This window comes from Stomoxys calcitrans, chromosome 5, assembly GCF_963082655.1.
Source record: "Stomoxys calcitrans chromosome 5, idStoCalc2.1, whole genome shotgun sequence".
In the NCBI taxonomy this organism is placed as follows: Eukaryota; Metazoa; Arthropoda; class Insecta; order Diptera; family Muscidae; genus Stomoxys; species Stomoxys calcitrans.
In genome coordinates, this window is record NC_081556.1 from 133,944,249 (window position 1) to 133,966,284 (window position 22,036).

The window sequence follows — 22,036 nt, forward strand, 5'->3', positions numbered from 1 at the left end:
TGAAGACACAGGCGGGTTATGGGGATTGGGCGAGCCCCCGGCACTTGGGGTCAAATTGTTATATCGAGTTCGTACTCTACTCTAAAATACTTTTAATTAAATACCCATGGGTTGTGGGCGAATTATTTTTTTATTTTTTTTTTTTTTTTTTTTTTTTTGAAATGCAAAATTTTTTTTTTTTTGGTTCTTCTTCTTGCTCATATTATGCGCCATTTCATTTAGAAAGATGAAGAGGGTCCCAAGTTCCAAAAACCGATTTTACATTCTGTTCTAGTAGTCAATTAAGGGGATATGCAAACAAAAAAAGATTTTTTGCTAGTGTCGCGGTAAACAACAGTTTAGGCGAATTAATTTGAATTTTTTTCAAAATTTTAAAAAGTACCTTTTCATTAAAAAAAATGTGCCCTTTCCAAACGATTTACAAATTCCCATCTCTGATGAGAATGCAGGCAAACCATGAAATACACATGCAAGAAGCATTAAAATATATTTACACATTAAAATAAGAGCACTCACAATCACAGCAATAAAGTGTTCATTGCGAGCACAAGCAACACAGAGAGCAGAACTATCGAAATTCACCACTGTACTGGGCTAATGGAGGTGAGAGAGAGAGGGAGAGTGATCCGACAGCGAACATCGAATCATGTTACCAAAAGCAGTTATTAAACGAAACACAAATGTCGCTGAATTCAGTCGAGTGTAGCATCAACAGGTGTTAAAAACGTGTTAACGATTGTGTCGGGCGAACCTACTGCAACTCATTTTTGTACTAAAAAAATCTAACAAACCAAACCTAACCAAAACGATAAAAAAAAGCTAAAAGAGAAAAACGAAAAAAGCTGAAATAAGAATTTAACATCACAAATAATTAGAGAAGCAAAATCTGCAAAGCGAGATTAAAACCTAAATAAAGAAATAAATTTTTTGGCTATTCAAGGTGAATGTTTAAATGATAAAAAATTAATATATAAAGTTTGGTGAATTTCTATATTTTATATATTGTGTGGAAAAAACCCCAGTGTTGTTTTTATAGCGTTTAGTTTCTTAAGAGTCCATTTTCTAAGCAAGGATTATTCTTTTCCAGCTCAAAGGATTTATAACCACTTCTGAACAAAAGAAAACAACTACGCAAATCGATAAAACGATATCTTTTTTTCTGGGGTGAGTTCAGAACGCCATGAACAAAATCAATATTTACACTTATATAAAAATTCAAGCACTCGTTGAAGAGTAAGATGGGGGGAAAAACGAATTCACCAACAAGCAGTAAAAATTAAAAAAAAAATATTAAGAATTTTTTTATCTTGGCCCCAGTTGTCGGTGGTGTAGTTTGTAGAGTTTTTCACCTTTTTGTCGGTGCCTTTACTACCACTACCCACTTATCGGTCTATCTTTGTGCGTATCAACACCGATAAAACTAAGCAACACATACCTGGGCAACTCGCTGCCATTATTACCAATACACTGATATATGCATTTATGCACAAGCAATTAACTCACCTTTACCTTTGGGGAGATTCGAGTGAAATAGTAGTCATCATATTTCATCAGCATGTTCAGCATTTAAGCCAAGAGTTATTGTCGTCATACTAGTGGTTGCTCACCTGTCTAGTGTTGTCTCTTTTGCTCATGGGCCTTGTTTTGTTGGTGTAAGATTGTTAAAGAGAACACAAAGAGAAGAGATCACGTCACTTACAGGAAGGCAGTGTTGCCGTTTTGTAATGAGGATGTATAAAGAAAAACAACTCAATAAAAATTAAAAAAAAATAACATAAACAAGAAATAACAAGTAAAAACGTGTTAAGTTCGGTCGGGCCGAATCTTGGGAACCAACCAACATGGATTCTGCTAAAAATTTATACAAAATAAATTTAGTTGAAGGGCATAATTTTATTCTACATACCAAACTTCTGTCACACCAGCAAAAATTAAAGCTTCTAGGAACCGAATACGGATGATCGAAAGAGCGGCTTACATGGAAGCTATATCAGGTTATAGACCGATTTAGACCGTACTTGGCACTGTTGTTGGAAGTCATTACAAAACACTACATGCAAAATTTCAGCCAAATCGGACAAAAATTGCGGATTGTAAGAGCGGTTTACATAGAAGCTATATCAGGTTATTGACCGATTTAGACCGTACTTGGCACTGTTGTTGGAAGTCATAACAAAACACTACATGCAAAATTTCAGCCAAATCGGATAAAAATTGCGGATTGTGAGGGCTCAAGAATTCGAAGCGGGAGATCGGTTTATATGGGAGTTATATCAGGTTATAGACCGATTTCGACCGTATTTGGCACAGTTGTTGGAAAGTCATAACAAATCACTTCATGGCAAATGTTAGCCAAATGAGACAGAAATTGCGGCATCCAGGGGCTCCGAAAGTCAATACCGCGAGATCGGTTTATATGGGAGCTATATCAGGTTATGAACCGATTCGAACCGTACTTGGCACAGTTGTTGGAAGTCATAACAGAACACTATGTGCAAAATTTCAGCCAAATCGGATAGAAATTGCAGCTTGTAAGGGCTCAAGAAGTCAAATCGGGAGATCGGTTTATATGGGAGCTATATCAGCTTATAAACCGATTCGAACCGTACTTGGCACAGTTATTGGAAGTCATAACTATGTGAAAAATTTCAGCCAAATTGGACAAAAATTCTGGGATCCAGAGACTCAGGAAATCAAATCGGGAAATCGGTTTATATGGGAGCTATATCAGCTTATAGACCTATTTAGACCGAACTTGGCACAGTTATTGGAAGTCATAGCAGAACAATATGTGCAAAATTTTAGCCAAATCGGATAAAAATTGTGCTTTCCAGGTGCTCAAGAAGTGAAATCAGGAGATCGGTTTATATGGGAGCTGTATCAGGTTATACACGGATTCGGACCGTACTTTGCACAGTTGTTGGAAGTCATAATGAAATACCACATGCAAAATTTTTGCCAAATTGGCTTCCAGGGGCTCTAGAAGTCTAATCGGGAGACCGTTTTATATGGGAGCTATATCTTAGTCTGAACCGCTATAACCTATTTGCAATCCCCAACGATCTACATCAATACTGAGTATCTGTGCAAAATTTCAAGCGGCTAGCTTTACGCGTTCGACCTCTTTCGTGATTTCGACAGATGGACGGACATGGCTAGATAGATTCGGAACGTCGAGACGATTAAGAATATATATACTTTATGGCGTCTTAGACGAATATTTCGAGGTGTTTCAAACGGAATGACTAGATTAGTAAACCCTATCTTATGGTGGTGGATATAAAAAAGGCATTAAATTCAGCAGGGCCGAACTTTGGATACCCACTCGGGTATATATAAACAAAATTTCTTTTAAATCCGATTTCGTTAAAATCCGATTCAAGATTCTGAACTAGTAGCAGCTATATTGAAATATGTTCCAATCTGGACGGAAAGCAAGTTAAAAGTAACAGCTGATAGCTGACAGAAGAAAGAATGCAATTACAGAGTCACAAGCTGTGAAAAAATTTGTCAACGCCGACTATATGAAAAATCCGCAATTACTTTTTGGGCAACCCAATAGCTCACTCTACATAATTTCAGCAAAATGGGGAAAAAAATAGGCTATTAATGTATGAAAGACCTTCAATCGTGTGTTATATTTCAGTAACTGTGTTATATTTCAGTAAAATCAAGCAATAAATGCAGCTTTTATTGGCCTGATACCTTTAATCGGGAAATCCGTCTATATGGAGGCTTTATAAAGATATGGACTGATTTAAACCATATTCGCTACGGATGTCAAGGTGTTTAACACAAATTAAAAAAAAATTTGGCCATGAACATTCCATTAAGAAATAGGGGCAAACTTCTCCCATATCAATGTGCGCTGTCCGATTCAAGTTTTAACCTCAATGATAAGCGGTTTCGTTTTTGTAGCCGAGTCCGAACGGCGTGCCACAGTGCGACACCTCTTTGGAGAGAAGTTTTTACATTGCTTCTCTGCATGGTATAGTACGATACAAATGCCGCCAATACTAATAGAGGAAAGCTACCGCTGAAAATTTTTTCTGATGTTCTCGGTAGGATTCGAACCCAAACGTTCAACGTCAAATGCGGGCATGGCAAACTCTGGCTACGGTGGCCTCTTAACACAAATCACTGTGCCAAATAACAGCGAAATCGGGTATTTAATCCAGATTTTATGAACTTAAGACCCTATTTTAGGAGATCCGTCTATATGGGGGGACAAATTAAGATATAGACTCTTTTGGACCATATTCAGCGAGGATGTCGAGAATCTTAACAAAAATCACTACGCCAAATTTCTAAGCAAAGTTTTGCCCTCGTCCCCCGTGGTATGAACTGGATCATACTTGGTACGAAACTCGGGGAGTGAAATCAGGCAACAAATGCGGCTTTTGTGGGCCCCGCACCTTAAATCGGGACATCGGTATATATGGCAGATATATTCAAATATGCAATTGCAAATTTGCCCATAAGGAACAGGGGCAAACTTCTCACATATCTATGAATGCTGACCGATTCAAGTTTTAAGCTCAATGATTAGGGACCTCCTTTTTATAGCCGAGTCAGAAAGGCGTGCGGCAGTGTGACACCATTTTGGGGAGAAATTTTTACATGGCTGCTATACCATTTTTTCATATGGAATAGTTCTTTACAAATGTCGGTCGCATTAGGAGGGCATACCCACCGATAAAACTTGATGTCTCATTCCTCTGCTTGCTTTGGCTTTATATGACACTCATCTGAGTGGTGTTCACTTGCAAACAACACACGATGTCCATCGACCAAATTGACAATCAAAACCACTGAACGATTACTAAAACGTTCGCGCAACTCTCCCTTTATTGTATTTGTACGTGTGTTTCTACCTAACTTTGTTTTTATGTTGCATGCAATGCAGACAATTGCTTTGGCCAAAGTGACTACTGAGTGCCAAATTTTGGGTCTCATGTAGTTCTCTGGTACGTATGTCGAGGGGCTAAGCACATAAGGTTAGTAAGGTTAGGTTGAAAAAAAAGGTGCGTTTTCTTATCCGTCCCACGTCAGTGTGGGCATACAACTAAGTCTGTGATCGGCTAGTTGTGCGTTCTTAATCCGAAATTCATCCCCGAGGTGATCCCTGTCAGGAATTCCATGCTGCTCACAGAACCCTAATGGTTTTTTATTCTATGCCCCTAAGCTTAGGGTCCTTATGATTGAGCTTAAAACTCGAATCGGACTGCACTCATTGATATGTGAGAAGTCTGCCTCTGTTCCTTAATGGAGTGTTCATGGGCAAAAATTAGCAATTTTTTTGCCCCTAAGCTTAAAGTTCAAGTCTGATATTATATCCCCAACCAAGTGCCGGAGACTGTTAGCCACGAAAGTCAGGCATTGTCATAAGAAATGTTCCAACGTCTCATCATCTTCCCTACATGCCTTACACACGTTATTCTGCATAAGTGCGCTCGATGTAATATGTGAGCCTTTATTATAACATAACCCATATTGACTTGCTTTCTATTTCCTCTCAGTAACAGCCCGGTCTTCTCATGATACGGATTCCCCCATTAGGTTTTCACCGTCCTACAGTGCTACATGCGCGTTCGTTACCCACGATCTTAACTCGAACTGCATTGTACGGAAAATTTTCGCATTTATCAGGTTTACTGCAGTTTTCTGGTTCATACGACCAATTCGTCTGTCCTTTATTTCCCCCTTTCTGCGCTGTGGACCGGCAATCAAACGATAAGGAACATGCCTTCTTCAAAGAAGGCGTTAATATCCTTCTTACCCCAGAAGACTGATCGCGACATTGCCGTTCCGGTTAACACCACACCTCACCTCACGCATTTCGTGTTCACCCGGATCTTCGCCTGCAGGATCAGGCAGTCCGTAATAGTTATCTGTTCCTGGGCCCTCAAAGCAGACCAACAGGCCCACTCTGTCCTCTAACTTTAATCGGTGTAGCAAGAAATTCCAGAAATCCGTCAATCCCAAACCGTGCATCTGGAAGCAGTGTCTCGCACTCTATCTCAAGTGTCGTCTCTGGTATCCGATCCGCAATCTCTGTCATTCCTTCCATTTCCTATCGTCGCTTGATTGTACCACGATGGTATGACCAGCTCCTATCCTCACATCGCCTTAAGTCTCATAGCCGCATTGACCGCCTCATACTTAATTTATATGTCTATGGGCCGGAAATTTAAAAAGAGTCTCCAGTGCCCATAAAGGTGTGGGCCTCCTTAAGTTGCACTTTTTCTCCCGCATTCCACCAAACTAGTGAGCCGTAAGTATTGGTCTGATCACGCTCCTAGAGATCCAGTGGGCCATTCTCTGATTCAAGCCTACGGCCTGTCTACATAGTGCCCAACATCTATCAACCTCCTTAAGTTGCACATTTTCTCCACCGCATTCCAACAAACTAGTGTGGCGTAAGTAAGACGTTGCTGTGTAGAGGAGCTCTAGCAAATCTCTTGGGAGACTATTAGAACTAATTTGGAATATAATGAATTTTGACCATTCTAAGGCATTCGAAACTCTCGGTCACACAAAGCTGGCGGTTAAGTTAAGATATTTGTGTCACTTCTCCAATCGTAGACAATCCTGGGTTTCCAAGTCATCTGTGTCTAGTCCATTGCATGTTATTCGGTGAGTATCTCAGGGTTTAATTTCGGATCCTATTGTTTTTGTATATAATAACAACCTGCCGGATCAGCTCTCATTATGTGAGACACACATGTTTGTGGATTATGTACGTGCCTATAATAGTAGACCTAACGAAAATCTTGAGTACCATGTTAGAATGCTAAACCATGACCTGTCTAGGACTTATATGGGGGCAAATGTTAATGGTTTGTGCCTTTATCCTTCGAAGTGACCTGTCTAGGACTAATATGGAGGCAAATGTTAATGGTTTGTGCCTTTATCCTTCGAAGTCCAAGTGCATGGCTATTAAAAGTAGGACACTATGTTGTTCATGTGGCCCTTTGTTGTTGTTGCCAATGAAAGACTGGAGATTGTGGCTTTTGCAAAGAACTTGGGGGTGAAATTCAACAGTACCTTGAAGTGGACAGACCATATCAATTCTGATGTTGGTCAAGGGTATTCATAGCTTCTCTTCCTTTAGGCTATTAAACAATTCACTTCTCTTTTTGGTTAAGAATACTCTTAACCTCTACATCATGGAAACCTACAAGTGCTTCTCATTTTTTTTCTTAAAACATTTGGTTTTGTCGTTTGAAAATATTCTTCATCTATGGCAACACTGCCTACTTCACATCTTTAAGATACCGCATATGTTTTTCATTTGTCTCTACTTCTTCGTTGTTGAGTGGGGCTCCAGTAAGAAAGACGACGGTGAAAAAGAAGAATAAGAAAGAAAAAAATACTCATAATGACTATAGGTACGATTGGTGGTAGGCAGACGGCCGATGAGGAGCCACTCCGTCATTCAGCCAGTGAGTGGTAGTAACTGGTAACCACAATCTGGTTTGTTTTACATACTGGCTGTAGTTCACCTCTAATAATGGCGGCGACCATACACAACAACAACAACACACAAGACTGCAAGAGGAATTGATCGGTATGATAGACAGACAGACAAACAAACAGAAGGGGGACACACACAAAGACTTCACTGACGAAGCAACCAAACGACACATTCTTTTGAGAAAATATTTTGGTGTTTGACCATCATCAATAGAAATTTATTTATTTTGTTTTGATCTGCATGTGATTGGAAGTTATGAATATTAAAAGGTAGTATACTCGAACTCAAGAGGTTTGTAAAGGTGACCAGATGTTTAGTTAAATTGGTATTTAAGCCTTATTAGAAACACTTTCTCAATCTCAGTACATAATGGAACAAACAGAAGGAGAGATAGTACAGGGTTACCATATTAAAAAAAATTTTTGGAATATGCAATTTTGACCAAAAAATCTAAGAATATTAAAATTAAATCATTTTTTGTATGAGATACATTTTTGACAAAATATTCCAAAACAAGTAAAAGCTTGCTACGTTCGACCAGCCCGAATCCTATATACCCTCCACCATGGATCGCATTTGTCAAGTTCTTTGCCCGGTATCTTGTTATAGGCAAACAAAGGATAATGGATAAGAATTGCTATGCTATTGGAGCCACGTCAGGTTATGGACCGATTCGAACAATACTTGGTTTGGATTTTGGAGCTCATGGTAGAAGTCATTGTGGAATATTTCAACCAAATCGGATAAGAATGGTGCACTATAGAGGTTTAAGAAGTGCAGTAGGAAGATCGGTTTATATGAGAGCTATATCAAGTTAAGCACGTATGTGGAGGGTCATAGCTTGTCGTTGTTTAAAATTTTAGCCAAATCGGATAAGAACAACGACCTCAAGTAAGAGAGAGAGAGAGAGTAAAAGATACATACCTTTCACCATGGTTCGCATTTGTCAAGATGTTTGCATGGTTTCTCTCTATAGGCAGAAAATATCTAAAAAATAATAGGATGTGAAGTAACACATCTGACGATGTTCGTTATATATTTGGATAAGAATCCAGAGGCTCAAGGAATACATCAGATCGGTGAATATGGGAGCTATAATAGCTTATGAACCATTTTGAATAATACTTGGCATGGATGGTGAAAGTCATAAGAAAAGTCTTTGTGCCAAATTCAGATAAATCGGAGAAGAATAGGTTTAAGAAATCAAATCGGGAGATCGGTTTATGAGGAAGCTATATCTAAATCACAATAGCACAATATTTTGCACAGACACTTCTTATCGTGGTAGGTCGTTGGGTATAGCAAATAGGTCAAATCGGTCTATGTTTAGATAAAGCTTCTATTGGGTTGCCCAAAAAGTAATTGCGGATTTTTCATATAGTCGGTGTTGACTAATTTTTTCACAGCTTGTGACTCTGTAATTGCATTCTTTCTTCTGTCAGTTATCAGCTGTTACTTTTAGCTTGTTTTAGAAAAAAAAGTGTAAAAAAAGTATATTTGATTAAAGTTCATTCTAAGTTTTATTAAAAATGCATTTACTTTCTTTTAAAAAATCCGCAATTACTTTTGGGCAACCCAATATATAAACCAACCTCCCAATTTGACTTCTTGAGTCTATAGAGGGCTCAATTTTTATACGATTTGGTAGAAATGTTGCTCAAATGCTTCTCTTTTACCTTAAATATATTTGCTCTATCTTGATATAACCCCCATATAGACCGATGAAACGATTTTACGTCTTGAACTCGTAAAAGACTAATAGATTACCCGATTTTGCTGAACTTTAGATCAGTGGGTTGTGTTGTTGTGTATGGGGCCATATTAAGATGTAGGTCGGAATATTGTTTGAAATAGCACTATGCCATCGCTTAAGTCTCATAGCCGCAGTAACTACCTCATTCATGATGAATATGTGCGTGGTTCTCATCGCCCCGCCTATGCCAAAACAACATGTTCTCTGAAGCTGTTTATTTGTCACAGTCCATCAAACTACTGAGCGCAATTTAATATAGGTTTAATCACGTTTCTATCCTCGTAGACTATCCTCGGTATCCTCAGTAGACTATCATCGGATTCATGCCCCATTTCGAGCTTACGGCCCATCCACATAGTGTTCAACATTTGTAAGCTTTCTCAGTATACTCATGAATGTGACATGTTTCAGTTCGGTTCCCTGTCTAAGATCATTCATTAATATTTTAATATCGAATTGTTGTGTTGAGGAAACGTGGCGCGCCAAATTGGCTCACCTTGGCCTTCCTTGTGAACAGGCAGATTTCAGGTTTAAAATTCGTACTCCTTAGCCCACGCCATAGGTGTGTCATCTCCAAGACCCTTTCGACCCTTTCTGCATAGCTGATTGGGATGCTTATCCCTTAGATGTATTATAATATCGCCTGCGTAAAGTAGATGGGTCGAAATTTCTCCTTAGACAGGACCAAAAATGTTTGCAAATTTACTCACGAACATTTCATCAAGAAACAGGGGCAAACTTTTCACATATCAATGAGGGCTGTCCGGTTCAAGTTTAAGCTCAATGATAAGCGACTTCCTATTTATAGCTGAGTTCGAACGGCAAACCGCAGTACGACACCTCTTTTGGGGCTGCCATACCAAATGGCACAGTGCCTCACAAATGTTGCCAGCTTTAGGAAGCATAACCACCGCTGATATTTTTTTTTATGTTTTCGCCAGGCGTTCAACACCCTACATGGATATGGTAATCTCTGCGATACGGTAACCTCCACCTCAGACAGGATCAGTAATTGGTTATTTATGATTGTTGTTGTAGCAGTGTGTTGTTCTATTTTTCGTCTGCTTGATCCTGTTGAGTATCCAGATCCAGGAACTCTGCGACTAAGATGGGGTGCGTCCAGAGGGATCTGGGTCTGAGCCGAGTGAGTCCAACTGATCAGTTAAACAGGTGACGTGTGTCGTGTGATCCCTGTAGGAATTGAGGCGGCTGCATCAACCAGATCGTAATTCAGCCAGAACTATTCTGGTTTACCGGGAGAGTTCAATTTCTTCAGGTGCCAAGGGAGGCGGTCGTTCTCCAAGGACCACATTCACCCGGTAGCTATTTATCGCATCTGCTACCATGTCTACATGCATGTTGTCTAGGCCCACTTGATCTAGAGGTTCTCTCTTGCAGCGCTCTCTAGATCATGTAGATCTACATTTAAGGTTCTGGGCGGATTATGAACGATACACTTTGCCAGCATTTGCTGGCCATTTCTGGGTGGGGTCGAATGAATAGGGTAGATTTTAATGCATGGAAGACTCAGTGCTGTTTGTTGTCACACAAATGGTTTGCTGACCCATTACGATCATCTCTGACCATCAACGATATGAATGTTGAACACTCAGAAGCTCTTGATGTTCTGGGCATGAAGAAACAGCGTGATGTCCGTTGGGTTAAACATATATTTGGCTGGCTCTGTTCTATCTGTACCATGCATGGTGTGTGTGTTTATTTTCGTCTTCTTATTTCTGATGTAAGGATGTTGGTCAGAAATACTAGACTTACCAGAAACTCGCATCCGTTTAAAGTTGATTAGCCAGCAAACCGAAAAATGCATTACAGAGAGAATTCTTTCTTCGCCCGGACCGTTCGCTGGTGGAATCGACTTCCGGTTAATGTTTCTCCCACCCACAATGACATCCAGATATTTAAGACAAATTGGCAATGTCCACTACATCCCTTTCCATCCCTCCACTTCCTAAATTCCATTCGCCAACGCAATGCAATTTTTATCCGATTTGGCTGAAATTTGGGATGAAGTATTTTGTTATGATTTCCAGTAACTGTGCCAAGTATGGTTGCAATCAGTCCATTACATGATATAGATGTCATATAAACCGATCTGGGGTCTCGACTTCTTGGGCCTCTAGAGGGCGCAATTCATATCCGATTTGGATCAAATTTCAAACAACTATGCAAAATATGGCTCAAATCGGTTTATAACCTGATATAGCTGCCATGTTAACCGATGTGGGATCTTGACTTCTTGAGCCTGTAGAGGGCTTAATTATTATCCGATTTGGCTGAAATTTTGTACGACGGCTTATCCTATGCCCTTCAAAATACGTGTCAAATATGGCGATACAGCTCCCATATAAACCGATCTCCCTATTTTACTTCTTGAGACCCTAAGGGACGTACTTCTAATAAGAATTGGCTGAAATTTTACACAATGACTTCTACAATGGTCTCCCATATTCAATTCGATTATGGTCCGAATCAGACCATAACTTGAAATAGCTCTAATATCATTGCAATTATTGTCTTAAATCATTTGTTGGCCTAAAAAGAGATATCGGAGAAAGAAATCGACAAATGCTATCCATGGTGGAGGGTATATAATATTCGGCCCGGCCGAAGTTAGCAAGCTTTTACTTGTTCTCTTCTAACTCCTAGGGCGAACACAATGAACCTTGGGTCTCCGAGTGAAGCGTTTAGCAACCACCAAGCAAACTACCCCCATGTTCTCCAACCTAACCTAACCTTATTGGCAGCACTCTATCATTAGCAAGTTTTCCCCCAATTATGGACGCCCTCTATTTAAGCTTTTAGCATTCTGTTTATGTAATACCAATAAAACACAAAATTGGGTCAGGACTACTCTCATTACCCATGGTCATAGCCTTTCAATGTTACTTTAAAAATCAAAAGATTGCCAATTTATTAACTTTTAAACAATTCCAACTTAAAAATGAAAAAAATTTTAATTCTATTTGCCTGAAATCCCCACCATAGCATCGATCAATCAATCAAAAGGCAACACAAGTTTGTGCACTTGGATTTGTTGTTGTTATTTTTTTTTCTTCGTAAAAATTCTTTAATATTCACAATATGAGAGGGTTGAGTTTAGGTTTCATTTGATCGCTAGTTTCTGCTGTCATTCGTATTTCTGTTGTTGTTTATTTGTCCCCCTTTTTGCTGAGAAACGCAACAACAACAGCAGCAAAAACAAATGCAAACGCTAAGGTTTCTTATTATCGATCTAGACATTCGGTAGTTTATTATTCGCTGGCTCACCACTCTTCCATCCTATACCCCGCCTTGGGCGACAGAATTCATGAATATTTTGTCGAATGGTGGGTATATGGGCAGATAGGTATACGTTGGTTGCTAGCTTGGTACGTACGTACGTACACATGTGACGCGAATGTTGTTTGGCTAATTCAACACATTTTTAGCCAGTTATTAGTGTACGTGATATTCCAGCATATTTGCTTAACTATACCCCACACCACTTATGTATATGCATACCATCAGTCGCAAGTAAATGAGAGAGAAGCAAAAAAAAACACAATGTGGCAGAGTATAAGCTAAAACAGGTAATGAGTGACAGTAATGAATGATGTTTAAGGCAAATTCCTAAATAAGCTATTAAGGAGCTAAAGTAACTGCAAATCGATTATAAGATTCATTACTATTTATAAGAAAAGAAAGCGCCAGCCGGGACTCGCGTTGCATTTAAGAATGAGGTTTAGAACCTTAAACTTGCGATGCAACTCAGATGATGTCATTCAAAAATTTGGAACTGTTACGAACGGTCGAATCAACTATTGAAGTTAATCGATTAATAAACAGTTCCAGGTAAACCCGGTACATCAGATAACAAAATGATACAAAACAAGTAAAAGTGTGCTAAGTTCGGCAGGGTCGAATCCTGGGAGCCCACCACCATGGATTCTGCTAAAATATGGGAGCTATATCTGGTTATAGACCGATTTGGACCGTACTTGGCACAGTTGTTGGAAGTCATAACAGAACACCATATGCAAAATTTCAGCCAAATCGGACGAAAATTGAGGCTTCCAGTGGCCAAATCGGATAAAAATCGAGGCTTGTAAGGGGTCAAGAAGTCAAATCGGGAGATTGGTTTTTATGGGTGCTATATCACGTTCTTCACCGATTTGGACCACACTTCGCACTGTTGTTGAGAGTCATAACAGAACGCTATGCGCGCAATTTATGCGAAATCAGATGAAAATTGCAGCATCCAAGGGCTCAAGAAGTCAAATCGAGAGATCGGTTTATATGGGAGCTATATCAGGTTATAGACCGATTTCAACAGTACTTGAGACAGGTTCTGGAAGTTAAAACAGAACACTATGTGCAAAATTTAAGCCTAATCGGACAAAAATTGGAGCTTCCAGGGGCTCAAGAAATCAAATCGGGAGATCGGTTTATATGGAAGCTATATCAGGTTATAGACCGATTTCAACCGTACTTGACACAATTGTTGGAAGTTAAAATAGAACACTATGTGCAAAATTTCAGCCAAATCGTACAATAATTGAGGCTTGTAAGGGTCAAGAAGTCAAATCGGGAGATCGGTTTACATTCTTGGCCGATTTGGACCATACTTCGCACTGTTGTTGAGAGTCATAAGAAAACACTATGAGCAAAATTTCAGCCAAACCGTACAAAAATTAAGGCTTACAGGGGCTCAAGAAGTCAAATCGGGAGATCAGTTTATATGGGAGCTATATCTTAATCTAGACCGATATGGCCCATTTGTAATCCCCAATGAACTACATCAATATTAAGTATATTAAATTTAAGAACAGATAGGGCAAGATCGACTCAGGATGTTGAGACAATCAAGAATATATATACTTTATGGGGTCCTAGATCAATATTTCAAGGTGTTACAAACGGATTGACAAGATTAGTATACCCGCATCCTATGGTGGTGAGTATAATAATAAGCCTGTCAAAATCAGTCCACAGCATGACTGCGGAAAAGATGGTAAGGTAGAGAAAAGTCCGGCATTCAATACAAAACAGAGACGGATATACGATTAGGAGCACAAATGGAAGATCACGCGAAAAGATGGAACAACTACTAATGTACGGTTGGTAAGAATGTGTAGCTAGAAAATAACATCAACAGGAATGATGGAAAGACGTACATCAAATTCCGATCAATATTTGCATGCACTATGTGAAGATATATATCTAGATAGGGGTCTTATCGCTAAAGCCCTTTAATGAACAGTTATATGATGAGTACTAGACATTCACTGATATTTCTCAAAAACTCACAGCAAAATCGGGTAATAAAGGTAGCTTCTATGGTCCTTCTATGGAAATTTGTCTATATGGGGGGTATATCAAAATATTGTCTGATCCCATATTTCCTACCAATGTCGGGGACCCTATGACAACTAACTGCGCCAAATTTCAGTTAAATTGGGTAATAAATGCCGCTTCTCTTCGCCCAAGTCATTAAATCGAAAGATCGGTCTTACACCCAGAAAAAAACTTAGCATGCTTTTACTTGTTAAATATTTCCTAGTCTGTACCACTGTACCCACCTCACATTTGTCTCTGCTGCTCATATGTGTCTTTCGCAAATGATCGTCTATTAGTGTTGTCAACTTTGTCCGTGCCATCTCATTTTATCCGCTCTCAATAGTTTGCACACTTTCCTCTCCCTCCGCAACGACATGCAAGAGTGTTAAGTCTTTCTTCGTGTGTAGGAGAGCATATTTAGGATGAAACGAAAGCAACCATTGTACGTTTTTCGGCATGTCTAAGCATGTCTCATTCACAAATCACTATTCGTTGAGGCTAATGTTGAGTTCTCAGTCTTGTTGTTGGCTTAGTGTGAGTAGTTTTTTAATCAGTGTTATTTTGTTCTTCTTCATTTGGCTGTTGTAAAGAGTTTTCTCACTCTCTAAGTAGAGTTTGAAATCTTCTTATTTCTATAAAAATCTTTGTCAAAGTTTTAGTTCTATAGAACCTTATTCTTGTTCTTTTTGAATTTAGTTCTAGTATTTTTTTTTTAATTTTTTCTATTGTTTTTATAAACTAAAATAAATTGTGGTTTTAAAAATTTTCATCTTATCAACTTTGGCTTTCTTTCACTTGTCAAGTGAGTATTTGTGATAAAATCCATTAAAAAAATGTACCAAACAGTGGGCGTTTATTTTGAGATATTAATAAAAAAATTCCAAAAGCTTAATAAGTTTTAGTCTAGGCTGCGGTTGACAATAACGTCGCAGTTGCTTGGCATGCATTTGGAAATAGTTGTGTGACACCATTCCACCACCATCTACCACATGTGGTGAGAAAATGATTTAAATTGATTTTCGATATGGTTTTTCTTTCTTTGATTTTCAATCACTCTCTCCCCCTGATTGGAAAGGCAACTTGAAAAAAATGACTTATCTGACACTGCATTAATTTTGGATTTTATTTAAAATGCAGCGAAATGAAACAAAAACGGCCTCAAATTATTCCATGCGGGCCTTTTTCTTTAAATGGAAATGTCAAATCAATGTTGAATATTGAATTTCATCATTGCATTTTATTGTCTGACATGACTAATTGGCTATAAATTCAAAGACAACCAACCTTCCATTGGAAATGACTCCACCTTCCACCAAGTTGTGTTGCAGCTGCTGCTGCTGCGTGTAGGTGTTTAGGAGAAAAGTTTCAATCAATTTGAATATTTTTCCATTTCAGTTAAGATTTTTTAAGATTTCCTCTGATGACTTTCCAAATTGGGCTTTAAAACTTATCTCCTATTAACATTGACATTTTCGAAGATCTATAAAAGTTGATAAATAACTTGGCCATTCAGCGGAATAATCAAAACGATTTTTTAAGGTTTTTTTATGACTTCCCAAACTCGACATTTGAATAGAAGTATCTGCATAGTTTGTAAAAACATTATTTTCAAAGATACCAACTTTTTATATCTTTAGGTTTTGGTGTAAATTAACACATTTTTAGGGTTTGATAATGGTGACATGCGGTTAAGAGTTAAGGATTTTTTTTATATTAATAGATAATAAACACAAAATTCGTTAGAAAAATTTCGTTAATCAAAAATTTAAAACAAAATATTTTAACAAAATTTTCTATAGAAATAAAATTTTGACAAAATTTTCTATAGAAATAAAATTTTGACAAAATTTTCTATAGAAATAAAATTTTTGACAAAATTTTCTATAGAAATAAAATTTTGACAAAAATTTCTATAGAAATAAAATTTTTACAAAATTTTCTATAGAAATAAAATTTTGACAAAATTTTCTATAGAAATAAAATTTTGACAAAATTTTCTATAGAAATAAAATTTTGACAAAATTTTCTATAGAAATGAAATTTAGACAAAAATTTCTATAAAAATAAAATTTTAACAAAATCGGTTCAGGTTTGGATATAGCTTCTTATTATATGTTCGCTCGATTTGGACTAATACTGCAATAATATAGTTATTTGTGAACCGATTCACATTAAATTTGGCACAAAGGACTCCCGACCTTGTGACTACCAACATTGCTGTTACATTCCATTGAAATCGGTTCATATTCAGCTATAGCCCTTTAGAGCCTTTCTCACCGTATTTCTTAACAGATTTTCTCTAAATTTTGCACAATGTCTTTTTCTATAATTTTAGCTGTGGCCTTCGATATTAATCGCATTTATCAACCTATCTTATCAAAATTTTGCACTACGATTTTTTGCACTGCGACTCCCACAATATGTCCAGATTCTGGTCGAAATACTACATTTCAAATTTCGATGACTTAACCTGCTTACCCAAAGTGGAGTCAGGTATTAAAACGTCGGCTTCGCTCGACTTTAGACCATCCTTACCTGTTTCAGTCTTAAAATCTCATTGAGATTCCACTGCAGGATATTGTCCTGCAATGGTATGCTATTCCTTCGATAGAGAGCAATTCCCACAATATGTCCAGATTCTGGTCGAAATACTACATTTCAAATTTCGATGACTTATTCTGCTTACCCAAAGTGATGCCAGGTATTAAAACGTCGGCTTCGCTCGACGTTAGACCATCCTTACCTATTTCAGTCTTAAAATCTCATTGAGATTCCATTGCATGATATATTGTCCTGCAATGGTATGCTATTTGTTCGATAGAGAGCATTAACCAAAGGTCTAATGCTGGACAATATCCTTAAAAATTACGGCAAAGAGCTGAAGCTTTGCACAAATTCTTTTTTCCCTTAGGCAGGTTAATCCGGGGATGGGCCATATCGGACTATATCTTGGTATGGCCCCCTAATATACCGATCTGCCGAAACAAGATTTTAGGACGATAGAGGCGGAATTTTTTGCCTGATTCCGCTGAAATTTGAGACAGCGAATTGTATTAGGCCCCTCCCTTCACATCCTTACCGAATATGGCCAAGATCAAACAATATTTGGATATAGAAGCCAAATAAAGGATGATTTTTTTAGCTATTATTTTTTTGGCAACATTGGTTTAAACAGCCCACGCACATTCCTGTTTAGTTTCACTGTCAAACATCTTCAGTTTGGTCTATAATTTAACCATGAATCGTCTTACAAACGAAAAACGCTTGCAAATTATTGAGTTTCACTACCAGCGACGAAGCTCACTTTTTCCTCAATGGGTACGTAAATAAGCAGAGTTGGAGTGAAGAGCAGCCAGAAGCAAGAGCTACCAATGCATCCAGAAAAAGTCACAGTTTGGTGCGGTTTATGTGCTGGTGGCATCATTGGACCGTACTTCTTCAAATATGATGCGAATCGTAACGTAACGGTGAATGGTGAGCGCTATCGTGAGATGATATCCAACTATTTTTGCCCAAAAGGCAAGATCTTAACTAGCATGATATGTGGTTGCAACAAGACGGTGCCACATGCTACACAGCACGGGTAACAATGGACTTATTGAGAGGCGAGTTCGGTGAAAATTTTTTAGCTCCCGGACCGATCAATTGGCTGCCTAGCTTGTGCAATTTAACTCCTTTATGCATTATTTGTGGGTATATGGTAAAGCGCATGTCTATATAGACAGGTCCGCTTCAAATGGCGCATTGGAAGACAACATTGAAGCATTTATTCGTTAAATACCGGCCGAAATGTTGGAAAGAGTATGCCAACATTCGACTTAGTGGATGGACCATTTGAGGCGCAGTCACGGTAAAAATTTGCATGAAATATTCTTCAAACATTAAATTATATAGACCGTACGATCGGATCAAATAAAGATTTCATGAATTTTTCTTAATTTTAGGTTTTTCCTATAGCTCTTAAAAAATCACCCTTTTTATCGATCTCCCGACTTAAGGTTTTGGGCCAATAGAAAGCGCTTTATTACCCGCTGAAAGCTAGCGTAGTGAGTTGTCTTAGGACCCTCGAGATCCGTTATAAGTATGGTCAAGATGATTTGTGTTAAACCCCTCAATGTCCGCACCGAGTTTGGTCCAAATCGGACCTAAGATTCATCGGATTTTTACGAAATGTGGTAAATTTTCATACATATATCCGCGGTGGTATGTATCTTAAGCTCGGCTTGCCCGAAGTTAATGCGTTTCTATTTGTTTCGATTTATTTACCATATCTGGTAAGTGGTGGCCTTTAAACATCAAAACAAATGTCCAGACTTGTTCAGTGACGTTCTGCTGTATTCAGAGAAATGCAACAAAACAACTGTTGCAGCAATACTGCCCCCAAACAATAAACAAAAACTCAAACAAACAAACAACAACAAAAAGACTCTAGAAAACAAAAACAATGTCAAAAGGGAGTCATGGACATGATTGATTTGTGTGAATGAGAAAGGTATCACACCCTGTGGGGAGCAAACGAAATAAAGGTTAACGGTTTTCTTTATCAATTCTTCTCTCTGGAAAATGCCATGCCATGAAACCGAGCCATACACAAACACGCACACACACAACCATACACACAAGTAGTCTATGCTGCCGACATAAACTGCAACATAAAACCCCCACAAGTAATGGAGAAATGATAAAACAACAACAACCAAAAATACTACTTCAGCCCAATCCTAGAGTTAAAGTAAGAGACATGCATGTGCATACAGGCGGCAGGCATGCAGCCATGAAACGAGACGAAATAGACAACAAACAACTACCCACCACAGATAATAGACAAGCGAACAGCATGCAACAATAACAACTATGGCCACCACAAAACATAGGTAACCAGTAACCACAAAAACAACGACTTCTGCTCACGAGTCGAGAAACCTATAGACGAGACCAGAAAAACAGGGCAATCGTTAGATGAAGAGCTAGTGTGAGAGAGTGAGCGGAAGAGAGAGAAAGAGAAAGAAAAGGAAATTGTAATAAAAAAGACAAGGTTTGCAATCGCATCTGCTGATCAACAACATAAAACCCAGCAAAACTTTTGAATATGTTACTAGAATGTAATGGAAACGAATACTAAAAAAACGAAAAATTGCTATAAGGCGTCCATAAAAATTGGCAAAAAATCATTAAAATAAGTTTGCTTAGAAATAAATGAATGGAAGTGTGGCATACCCCTTTAATTCATATATTGAAGCTAGGACGAATGTACCAGAGAGGACTGATATCTGCAGCGTTGCTTTTATTTTGTACAGGTGGCCGGTGTATCGCGAAAATCTGGATAATTGGAGATATGCCAATAACAAAGGACGGATGATCAGAGGCAGACATACGCGTACGTATCAACAAGGCTAGATCAGCCCTTCCTAAACTCAACAAATACCGTGCGACGATATAGCGTGAAATGTCCTAGGCTGGACATGATTCCGCAAGGACAGCGAGGGAGGAGACGCCCGAAAAACACATGGAGACGCTGTACGAAAAGAGAGTTGGAATCAACCCATATATCGTGGAACCAAGCTAAGGCTTTGGCCAACGATAGAGGTCGATGGACAGAGCTTATTAACGCCCTAAAGACTACATATCAACTCTGTCATATACATGAATCTCAGGTGAACAAAAGCTTTCCTCCTCGCAAAACGAATTGGGTTTATCGTATATGATCTTGAAAGGCAGAGTAATGAGCATACTCATTCCAAAGGCCTTAAATGGGAAGATTATGTCAAGCCACCACAAGGAAAGGCTTTATCTCCTGTTTTAAGGATCTTGGTAATCATTGGGATTTTCAGATGTTTTGAAGAGCAGAGAGCGAAAGTTGATACCTACGAGGATGGCATTATCAGGGTGGGTGACTGATTTCCTTATAAAGGGTGATTTTTTAAGAGCTATAGGAAAGTAAAACAAAAAACAAAAACATTTAAATATTTAGAAAAATGCATGAAACCTTTATTTGAATGGATAGTACGGTCTATATAATTGAATGTTTGAAGATTATTTCATGCAAATGTTGACCGTCACTGCGCCTCAAATGGTCCATCCACTTAGTCCTATTTAGGCATACTTCTTCCAACATTTCGTATCTAACGAATAAATGCTTCAATGTTGTCTTCCAATACGTTGAAGCGGGCTTGTCTGTATATAAATGACCTTTAACATAGCCCCAAAAAATAGTCTGAAGGCGTTAAATCGCACGATCTAGACGATCTGCGGACGGTCCCGAACGTGAAATAAAATATTCACCGAACAATGTCAATAAGTCCATTGTTACGCGTGCTGTATGACATATGAGACCGTCTTGTTGAAACCACATGTCATGCAAGTCAAGCTCTTGCATTTTGAGCAAAAAAAAAAATTGGATATCATTTTACGGCAGCGCTCACCATTCAAAGTTGCGTTACGCTTCGCATCATCTTTGAAGAAGTACAGTCCAATGATCCCACCACTCCATAAACCGCACCAAACTATGGCTTTTTCTGGATGCATTGGTCGCTTTTGCAATGCTTCTAGCTGATCTTTACTCCAAATTTAACAATTTTGCTTATTTAAGTACCCATTGAGCCAAAAATGAGCTTCGTCGCTCAGTGGAGGAAGCGTGCGATGAACTTTCTTAACAGAGCACGCATTTTGATAATAAAATTCAATAATTTGTAAGCGTTGTTCGTTTGTAAGACGATTCGTTAAGTTATAGACCAAACCAAAGATGTTTGACATTGAAAGAAAACACGAAATGTGCATGAGCTGTTTAAACGAGTATTGCCAAAAAGATAAAAGCTAAAAAAATCACCCTTTACTATTACATACATGTTTTCGGGTTCATATATGATGCTGTCTAGATTGGCAATGGCAAATGGGCATGGTATAACCCCCAGATAGACTGAGCTAATACTGTTCTTCAGGAGAACGAAACTTGGTGTTTTCAGAGGACCAGTCCTGGATGGGGTGGAACTGCCGCTATCACTATAGACAGCTATCTTGATAGGCAATAGTAATGTCAGAACTTTCGCAGCGCATTGGCCACATAAAGGGGCGGACTTCTCAGAATTTATGGGGATGAGAAGTTATACAGATTTTCAACAGACACATAGTCCACTCGCCATTCTTGAGTTGATTTTTACTGTGTGGGCGTGATATAGCAGATAGAAGAGAACTTGGTTAGTCCGATTGGCTCCCATTATGGTTAAAGGCATTCGAACCATTGCTGTCTGCCACCCGACTGCTGTTAATTTTACCTGTCTCCTGCGTTTTAATACCCACCACCATAAGAGGGGGGTATATTTACCTAGTCATTCCGTTTGTAATACCTCGAAATCTGCGACTTCTTGATCTGCGACCCCATAAAGTACATATATTCTGGATCGTCTCGACATTCTGAGTCGATCCACCCATGTCCGTCCGTCCGTCTGTGGAAAACACGAACGCGTAAAGCTAAA

At 38.6% G+C, this 22,036-nt stretch overlaps 1 protein-coding gene across 3 annotated transcripts in view; it reads left to right on the forward strand.

Annotated features, from left to right (window-relative positions):
* Positions 1–685: 685 nt before the first annotated feature.
* LOC106084875 (uncharacterized) overlaps positions 686–22,036 on the forward strand; it is a 134,364-nt gene continuing 113,013 nt past the window's right edge. For 2 of the 3 annotated variants that reach the window (XM_013248817.2, XM_013248818.2), the window contains exons 1-2: positions 686–940; positions 1,088–1,164. The gene's annotated coding sequence lies outside the window, so the exon portion shown is untranslated. The remainder of the gene's footprint in view (positions 941–1,087; positions 1,165–22,036) is intronic. The other variant, XM_013248820.2, reaches the window with a different exon arrangement.